We start from the raw sequence: 8,884 nt of genomic DNA on the forward strand, positions 1-8,884 counted from the left end.
GGGTAATTTTGAAAAATGTTTAATCTATAATCCAGAAAATTCAGAGTGGAAATGTTCGAAAGCAATGCCCACTCACATTATTGCCAGTCCGTAACGTAACGTATTGCCAGTAACGTAGAACCTTCGTCGTATGACATCATGTTTTTAGCCTGTGCTAGGTCCATTATGACGTCATAATCAATTTAGTGTTACTTTTTTCGCGTACTTTACAGCTTTAATAGAAATTGTAGTAAATCAAGTATTTTGAAATTCATGGAATTTAATTTTAAATCATGTCAAAATACTCTTAATACCTATAATCAATTTATATATTTTTGATTATAAAGCTAAATGACAAATATATCTCTCAAATTAGAGAAATCTGCAGGCATCTTTTTTTTACATAAAGTGGACAAATCCAAGACTTTGTCATGTAATGAAATTACATCGCGATAACTTGTAAATGGTATGCAACTATTTTTTGGAAATGCAAAAATCCTTTAAAAAAAACCTTTAGTTCCAACTTAAGAGTATAGTACACTGTATCTTGATAAATGTGTCTTGATTCAAAGATGTATTGAAGATTGTGTATATTTTTTTGTCTATCATGAAATATTGCATTCCTTTTCATAGTTACTTGTTTTATTATGTATTAATTATTTTTAATGGTCCGTGTTTGATTACTAATTATCTATTAAAATATGATCTTTCTAAATAGAAAAATTTAATAATTGATAAATATTCACATTGTAAATCCCCCCGCCCCCAATGATTTCAGTTAACGGCACGTGTTAAACGACTATTGTTCTCAAGCGGATCCAATTACATAGACGCTAAGACCCGTGTTTTTACTGCAGTTTTCAGATTCCTTCGTTCAAAACTGCGGATTTCTTTTCACTATTCAAACGATAATTATTGTTTCTTTAAACATAATTTTTACGTAAATTTATGCTGCGTTTGAAGCATTATGTAAATAAATATAATGATATTCCTTAACTTAGATATGACAACATTGTATTATTTTTTAAATGAAATTATACAAGAAAACTAAGCGTCGATAAAAAGATTTCATTATTTGATATATATTTTTTGATGTGCCTATCAAACAGTATTCAAGCTCAAAAGTCCATTAAAAAATGCAAATTTGTGGCAGAGCAAACACGGACCTTAAAAACGTCAGAGGTGGGATAAGGTGCCATGGAGGAGTGAACATCTCCTGCCGACTGGTCACACCGGCCGTGTGCACCTTGTCATGATCGGGATAATAATAGCAAAAAAGACTTCCATATAAGCAATTAAATGAGTGAATAGTGGTCTAACAATTAGTATGAAAAACCTCAGTCAGGATTTGACTTAAATATATTTGCTGAGAAGGTCATTGTATCGACCATAAAACTCACTGAATGAAAACTTTAAATGAGACTGCTGATATTCTTGTTTAACCAACTTGTTTGTCAATAACTTACCTCGTTGTAGAAATTGTTCATACATAGATCATGCTCTAGTGTATCGAATAAACTGAGAGATATAAACCCTGTATTCAGGTGATGAAGGTATACAAGTGCATATGTAGGGGAAGTTGACGATTGAAAAGTAAAAATCATCAAATTTATCAGAAAGCTTGATTTTTAGAGTACCATTATAACTTTCTTCTGTAGTAAAATAACCAAATATGAAACAGATGTGTCAGACTCAGTGGTATCTTTTATTTCAAGCTCACTGGGGTAATCTAACAAACAAGCTTAATGATAAAAGTGATGAATTTAACTTTCCAATCGTCCACTTCCCTTACTAATGCAGCAATATACCTTCATCACCTGCATACGGGGTTTATATATCTCAGTCGATTCGATACACAAAAGCATGGTCTACGTAAGGAAATTTCTAAAACAAGTGGAAATTTATGGACAAACCTGTTGATGAAACAAGAATACATGTATCAGGTGTCGATTAAAGTCTAAGAATATTTAAAAAAAGGCTATTGTGGAAAGATGTATTATTTCATAAGAAATAGAAAACAAATGACAACTAAAAATTAATAAGAATTTTCAGTATCGGTTTCTTAATTAACGTCTGACCTATAAATGCTCAATATTACATCATTCCAATGACACTACGCAGCGTTACGATCTGCTCATTAAGGTATTATTGAGGTTAATTCTTACTAGATTATTAATACATAGTTTCAAATTGGTGTGAAAATAAACTTATCTAACCAAGCTGACATTACCTATCTTAAATTTAGAGGTTGACCAGAAGACATTTTTACTTACAAAAAAAGGGGGCGTTCGATATTGAACGCTCGTATTCGGAATGTTTCGGGCATACTCATATCAGCATTCAATTAAACGCCAAGATATTGAACGCTAAAATACTCTAGATTTTTAGTAGTTTTTTTTATTAAAGACTATTAATTAGCTATAAAATGAATATATTTATTCTATGTGTAATCGCATTAATTATTTATCAAAATGAAAATGTGCATTCTATTAAAATTCCGTGTGTCAGGTGAGGAATTCGTATACCTATGATACCCAATTGAATCTTGATTGTTGTATATTATTTCAGTCTTCAAACTTGATTTTAGATTTTTGTACCGAAACCAGATATCTGCAATACCAAACAATGTGTTTAAAGAATTGCCAAATTTAGAGACACTGTAAGTATAGTGATTAAGCTTAAAAATAAAAACAAAGAATTACATGTATTTTTGGAGGAGTTAGCAACGCCTGTAGACCGGTCACACCCATTGTTAGATTTATTATTAATCAGGTAGACGGAATATTCCGTTGTCAGAGAATCTTTAGTATGAAAACGAAGGCCTAACCATTGATTTGAATCACGTAAGAGAAAATACAACTTTATTAGCTAATAAGGTGTCTATAACAACCCTAAAATTTACAAAATGCCGACTTCAAACGAGCTTGCTGAAATCGCTGTAACATCAATTTACCTGTTCACAACAATATCTCGATTTAAAGATTGATCATACACATAATACGTTCTTGAATATCGAATACATTTTGTAAGTTAAGAGAGGTAAACGCCATGTGCCCTATATTTGAAGATTCATTTTCCGATCCCATCTGTTTGATTTCAAAATGTTCTGTCAAAAACTGTGAAACCTGTGAGGATTTGATAACAAACTTTTCGTTTACTAGTAATCTTACAACTCCTATACCAAAACTTAACTGGAAATCTTCTAATGTTGTCTACAAAATAGAATGAACTCTTGGTGGGCCCAATTATGTTGGGGAAACGAAGTGTTCACTTTAAGAAAAAAAATATCGACGCATTAATTTCAAATTAACAATGTCACCCTTACTAATGTTATTGCAATTTAAATTCAAGACACGTGGTTAAGGTGGGCCTATGCAGAGGTTATAGGGTAGCACCGGTTTAATAGATTAAATTGGCAGTATACAGGAAAGTGCTATAGTCTGTTTCTTCAGAAAACATGTCCTGTGAAAAATGTGTTTCCACGCCTTTCTAAAAGACTTTCATGATTTCAACGGAAATGGGTGGCTTAAAGGGGGGATGTGTTAAAAAACAATTAACAATCTTATCATAGTTTACTGCAAAAATTGTAGCTCACTAGTGACAGATACGCTGGTTAAAAAAGGTGTAATATTATCGACACTGGAAAACCTTTGCTTGCCTTATATGGCTATTGCTATTAATGCGCACAGAGGATCTTACCACGAGCAACTGACCAATTCTTGATTGAATACGTTTGCGCCAAATACATGTTTACATGTTACTTCGAACCCGTGGTTCAGGTCAATCCATGATCATGTCAATGGAGTGCAAAATTAAAAAAAAATGTTCTTAGGAACAATATGCAAACATTAGAAACTGAGAAATATCACGGGCGATGTTAATTTGTTGTTAACTAGAGAAAAATATGTTTAAATATATGGATACGTAGTTAGTGTCAAGACCAGAACACCAGCACTTCAAGGGTAAGGAAAACGAACAGCATCTCGTATGCATTTAAATGGACAAAACATTGTTTACATAACTATACTCGTGATCATGTTTGTTGGCCAGGGAATCCACCTGACAATTGTATTCACCGATAGTACAATAAAGGAATTTATCAAGCGTAAAATTCTTGTAGTATTCGTATAGTAACCCATAATGCAGTATAGTTTCCGTTCCAATGCAAAATATTTGTCCTAAAAGAAATATTAATTCATGACGTCAGAAAATTGTATCAAAGAGGTTACTTATTATTTGAACTTAAATGAATTCAAGAGAGATCGATTGAAGTGCATTAATTTCTCCAGAATGATTATAGGGTGGTGAAAACTAAAACGCAACATAACTTTTCTGTTTACCATGTCTCCAGGTGCTAGTCACTTCCTAGCCACATTTCCGTGAATAATATACCCTATCTCGCTGAAGTCTCGCTAACTCTCGCCAGAGCCACTGACAGAGCTACTCTGAACTCCTTGGGTTTAATAATTTGCAGAATACAGAAAAATAAAAGGTTCCGAACACATAAGTAGGGATGAACTTGGACCAGTAGATTCAATACAAGCATTTTAAATAACCTGAAAATATCATTTTGTCAATGAATGTTAGAAAAGATGCACCATGAAATATAAAGAGTTAACAAAGAGTATTCAAGCTCAAAAGACCTTTTAAAAAAGTTCAGATCAGGAACAGAGAAAATAAGGACTCCTTAAACATAAGAGGTGGTATCAAGCGCCATGACGGAATGGCCACCCCCTGTAGACCGGACAAAACCGCTGTGTGCTCCTTCTTATATCAAACATCATGATTATCATAATGTTTTGTTGTAATGTTACTATTTATGTGTACATTCAGGCATCTGCATTAAGAAAACAATATATTTTTGGTAGATCTCTTTTGGAAAACAAAATCACATCAATACAGGATGATTCTTTTGACGGCTTATACAATTTAAGCAAATTGTAAGTATCAATAAGCTTTACTCAGTATGTTGCTGTGTACGTTTAATTATTTTACGTAAAACTTGAGTATAGTCTTTAATTAATAATCAGTATGATATTTTATTTGTGTACTTGTTTTAATATACTGTAAGTATGTCCGAATATCTCAGATACTAGGAAGAACTGACATACTTCTGGCTAAAGAATTTTTTTTATTGCTTAAAAGATTTATTTATTCACGTTTTGCGTATCTTGTTGTGGCGTCATGAATATTAATAAACTAAGAACATGTAAAAGAACAAGCTAAGGAACGGTTTTAACACAAATCTGACCCTGTATTTTTCTATAATATGGATATGGATATGATGTTTGTCAATAACTTACCTCGTTGTAGAAATTGTTCATACATAGATCATGCTCTAGTGTTTCGAAAAAACTGAGAGATATAAACCCTGTATACAGGTGATGAAGGTATATATGTGCATATGTAGGGGAAGTTGACGATAGAAAAGTAAAAATCATCACATTTATAAGAGAGCTTAGTTTTTAGATTACCATTTACTTTCTTCTCTAATAAGATATCCAAATATGAAAGAGATGTGTAAGACTCCGTGGTATCTTTTATTTCAAGCTCACTTTGGTAATCTAACAACCAAGCTTAATGATAAATGAGATGAATTTATCTTTCCAATCGTCAACTTCCCTTACTAATGCAGGAATATACCTTCATTACCTGCATACGGGGTTTATATATCTCAGTCGATTCAATACGCAAGAGCAATGTCTACGTAAGGGTAATTTCTAATACAAGTGGAAATTTATGGACAAAAAAGTTGATGAAACAAGAATATCAGGTGTCGATTAAAGTCCAAGTTTATTTTAAAAAGGCTATGGTGGAAAGATATATTAAAATTATAAGAATTTTCAGTATCGGTATTATTGAGGCTAATACTTAATAAATTATTAGTTAATAGTTCAAATTTGTGTGAAAATTAACACATCTTACCTAGCTGCCAGTACCTATCATAAATTTGCTTTTGAGAGGTTGACCAGACGACATTTGGCTTACAAAGGAACGTTAGATATTGAACGCTCGTATTCGGAATGTTTCGGGCATACTCATATCAGCTTTCAATAAAACGCCAAGATGTTAAACGTTAAAATTCTCTAGATTTTTAGTAGTTTTTTTTCTTATTATACACTATATCTTAGCTATAATATAATGAATGTATTTATTCTATGCGTAATCTTATTAATTATTTATCAAAATGATAATGTTTATTCTATTAACATTCCGTGTGTAAAGTGAGGAATTCGTATACTTATGATATCCAATTGAATCCTGATTGTTCTATATTATTTTCAATCTTCAAACTTGATTTTAGATATCTGCACCGAAACCAGATATCCGCAATACCAAACAATGTCTTTAAAGAATTGCCAAATTTAGAGGAACTGTAAGTATAATGATTGAGCTTAAAAATAAAAACAAAGAATTACATGTATTTTTGGAGGAGTTAGCAACGCCTGTAGACCGGTCACACCCATTGTTAGATTTATTATTAATCAGGTAGACGGAATATTCCGTTGTCAGAGAATCTTTAGTATGAAAACGAAGGCCTAACCATTGATTTGAAACATGTAAGAGAAAATACAACTTTATTAGCTAATAAGGTGTCTATAACAACCCTAAAATTTACAAAATGCTGACTTCAAACGAGCTTGCTGAAATCGCTGTAACATCAATTTACCTGTTCACTACAATATCTCGATTAAGAAATGGACCATGCCAAGAGCATTCTCTTGAATATCGAATAAGTTAAGAGAGGTTAACACCATCTGCCTTATATTTGAAGATTCTTTTTTCGATCCAATCTGTTTTATTTCAAAATATTCTGTTAAAAACTGTGAAACCTGTGAGGTTTTGATAACAAACTTTTCGTTTACAAGTAATCTTACAACTTCTTTGCAAAACTGAACTGGAAATCTTCTCATGTTGTGTACGAAATAGAATGAACCCTTTGTGGGCCCATTTATGTTTGGGAAACCAGGTGTTCACTCACATCTGTTTTTCACTCATGTAAATTTCATTCAACATTATTTCATGAATAGTGAACGTGGATCATCAGCTTTAAAAATGTATGTGTTACTTTGTAGGTACATCTTTAGCAATAACATAACTACATTAAACAAAGACATGTTCCTGGGACTTCCAAAATTAAAGACGCTGTAAGTATAGTATTTTTTAGATAATTCGATTTTTGTAATGTTGAAAATGCTTTATATAGCTTAAACATGTATTTTTGTCTTAGTTGATTATGAAATATTATTTTAAGATTTGATATACAGAATTTTTATTGTTTTATCTATATATCAGAATTAAAAGAGATATCACACATTAAAAATATGATAGATTTATTTGTTAAAGGTCAGTGGAAAGGAATCCTCTGCACTGTGACTGCATCTTAGCCGATTTTGTCAGATTTTCCAAATAAAGGAACTTAACATTGAAGAATGACATAGAACCGAAATGTTCAACTCCGAGTAATCTGACAGGAGTATTGTTACGGGATCTCTCCTCAGAGGACATGAATTGTGACGTCACTACAGCAACAACACCAGTGCGAGAAACGTCTGGTAAAATGATTATTTTTATTCAATAAAAAACACTGAATTGTCTGAACTTAAAATCACTCCTAGGCATTATCTATGTTTAGAGGCGAAAAGCGAAAAAAAACTTATGCATTATTTAAACGCCTACATCTCACCTACTTAACTTATCTTTATTTGTTAATACGTTTATTTTTTATGTATGAATGATTATCTACAGAAGTAGGAGCTAAACTAAGCTTCATATTCATTCTGCAAGGTAAGATTGCTCTTGCTGTTACCAAGCAGGGGGACAAAGTGCGATTAGCTATGAAAATTGCTGGAGAAGGGTCTTCCTCAATGAAATTCTGTAAAGGGGTCTCTTATTATTGCTTATATTGAAAATAATTTTCTTGTCAATAGTTATTGTTGGTTTGAGCTTCCGGGCTGATATTGATGATTACTGAAGGCCTGGTATACTTCGCAAAACTACAAAAGGCATTCTATAGCTTACAAGAATGGACCTTAGACTGAAATTTAATAAAGGGGATTGAGCAATTGATTTCCAGCACTTAATTTAACAAAATTTAAAATTTTAAAATTCAAAATTAAAATAAATTGTAATTGGAACTCCTTTAACTTGATTTATGACCGACGTTCAATCGGGTTTTTACAAGAACATAACAAAGCGTCTGATTGCTTTATTTTGCGAATTGCTTTGAGAAAGAACAAACGCTGATATTCGTGAGTTTTTAAACTTGGTAAATAATTTTGACCATTACCTTATTTTTAAACAAGTTTTAGAGAATTTCATCCAACAGGTGTATCTATATAAACTTCTGGATCCGTTCCCGAATTAATAATTGCTTGTACATTGCAGATACTTACTTGCGCAGTGCGTTAAGTTTTCAAGCACATGTTATTCCTTAAATTTGAAAAATAGTATACTATGAAAAAGTGGAGGTTTGTTGGTGGCTTAATTTAAATCAAAAACTTTGGTTATCATATAAATTTGTTCATCAAGAAAGAATCTAAAAAGGTATCGCAGAATTTTTTATTTGTTCAACCATATAAAAACCTTTTTTTATTTGCTAGATCAACGATGTTGTACATGTTTATTTCTGATAAAGTTCATCGTTCGTAAGGAAATACAAAGAATTATAAGGAAAAAATGTGATCCCTTACAATTATATATTCAAACAAATATGATCAGTTACTGTAAATGTATTATATTAGGCGTGTACGATATTTGGCGTAAACTGATTTTTGAACAAGTTAGCGTGGATTTGATTTAGCGCATTTCTTATTGTTTTTATTTTTTAGTAAATATGCAAGACAATTAGCTTTGTACTTGAATTAGCGGAAGTTTCTTTCCGCCAAAGGCGCTAAAAAGAATA

At 31.9% G+C, this 8,884-nt stretch overlaps 1 long non-coding RNA gene across 2 annotated transcripts; it reads left to right on the top strand.

Moving 5' to 3' along the window:
- The first annotated feature begins 2,566 nt into the window (after positions 1 to 2,566).
- On the top strand, positions 2,567 to 7,798 carry LOC134282934 (uncharacterized). Of its 2 annotated transcripts, none has more exons than XR_009995388.1 (3): positions 2,567 to 2,638; positions 7,056 to 7,127; positions 7,327 to 7,798. It is a non-coding gene; the product is annotated as an uncharacterized LOC134282934 (long non-coding RNA). The 2 variants fall into 2 exon arrangements; XR_009995389.1 differs by lacking the exon at positions 2,567 to 2,638 and adding an exon at positions 6,284 to 6,355.
- Positions 7,799 to 8,884: the final 1,086 nt, after the last annotated feature.

Source organism: Saccostrea cucullata, unplaced genomic scaffold (assembly GCF_032062105.1).
Source record: "Saccostrea cucullata isolate Sc308-1 unplaced genomic scaffold, CSIRO_AGI_Scuc_v1 ctg3557, whole genome shotgun sequence".
NCBI lineage: Eukaryota > Metazoa > Mollusca > Bivalvia > Ostreida > Ostreidae > Saccostrea > Saccostrea cuccullata.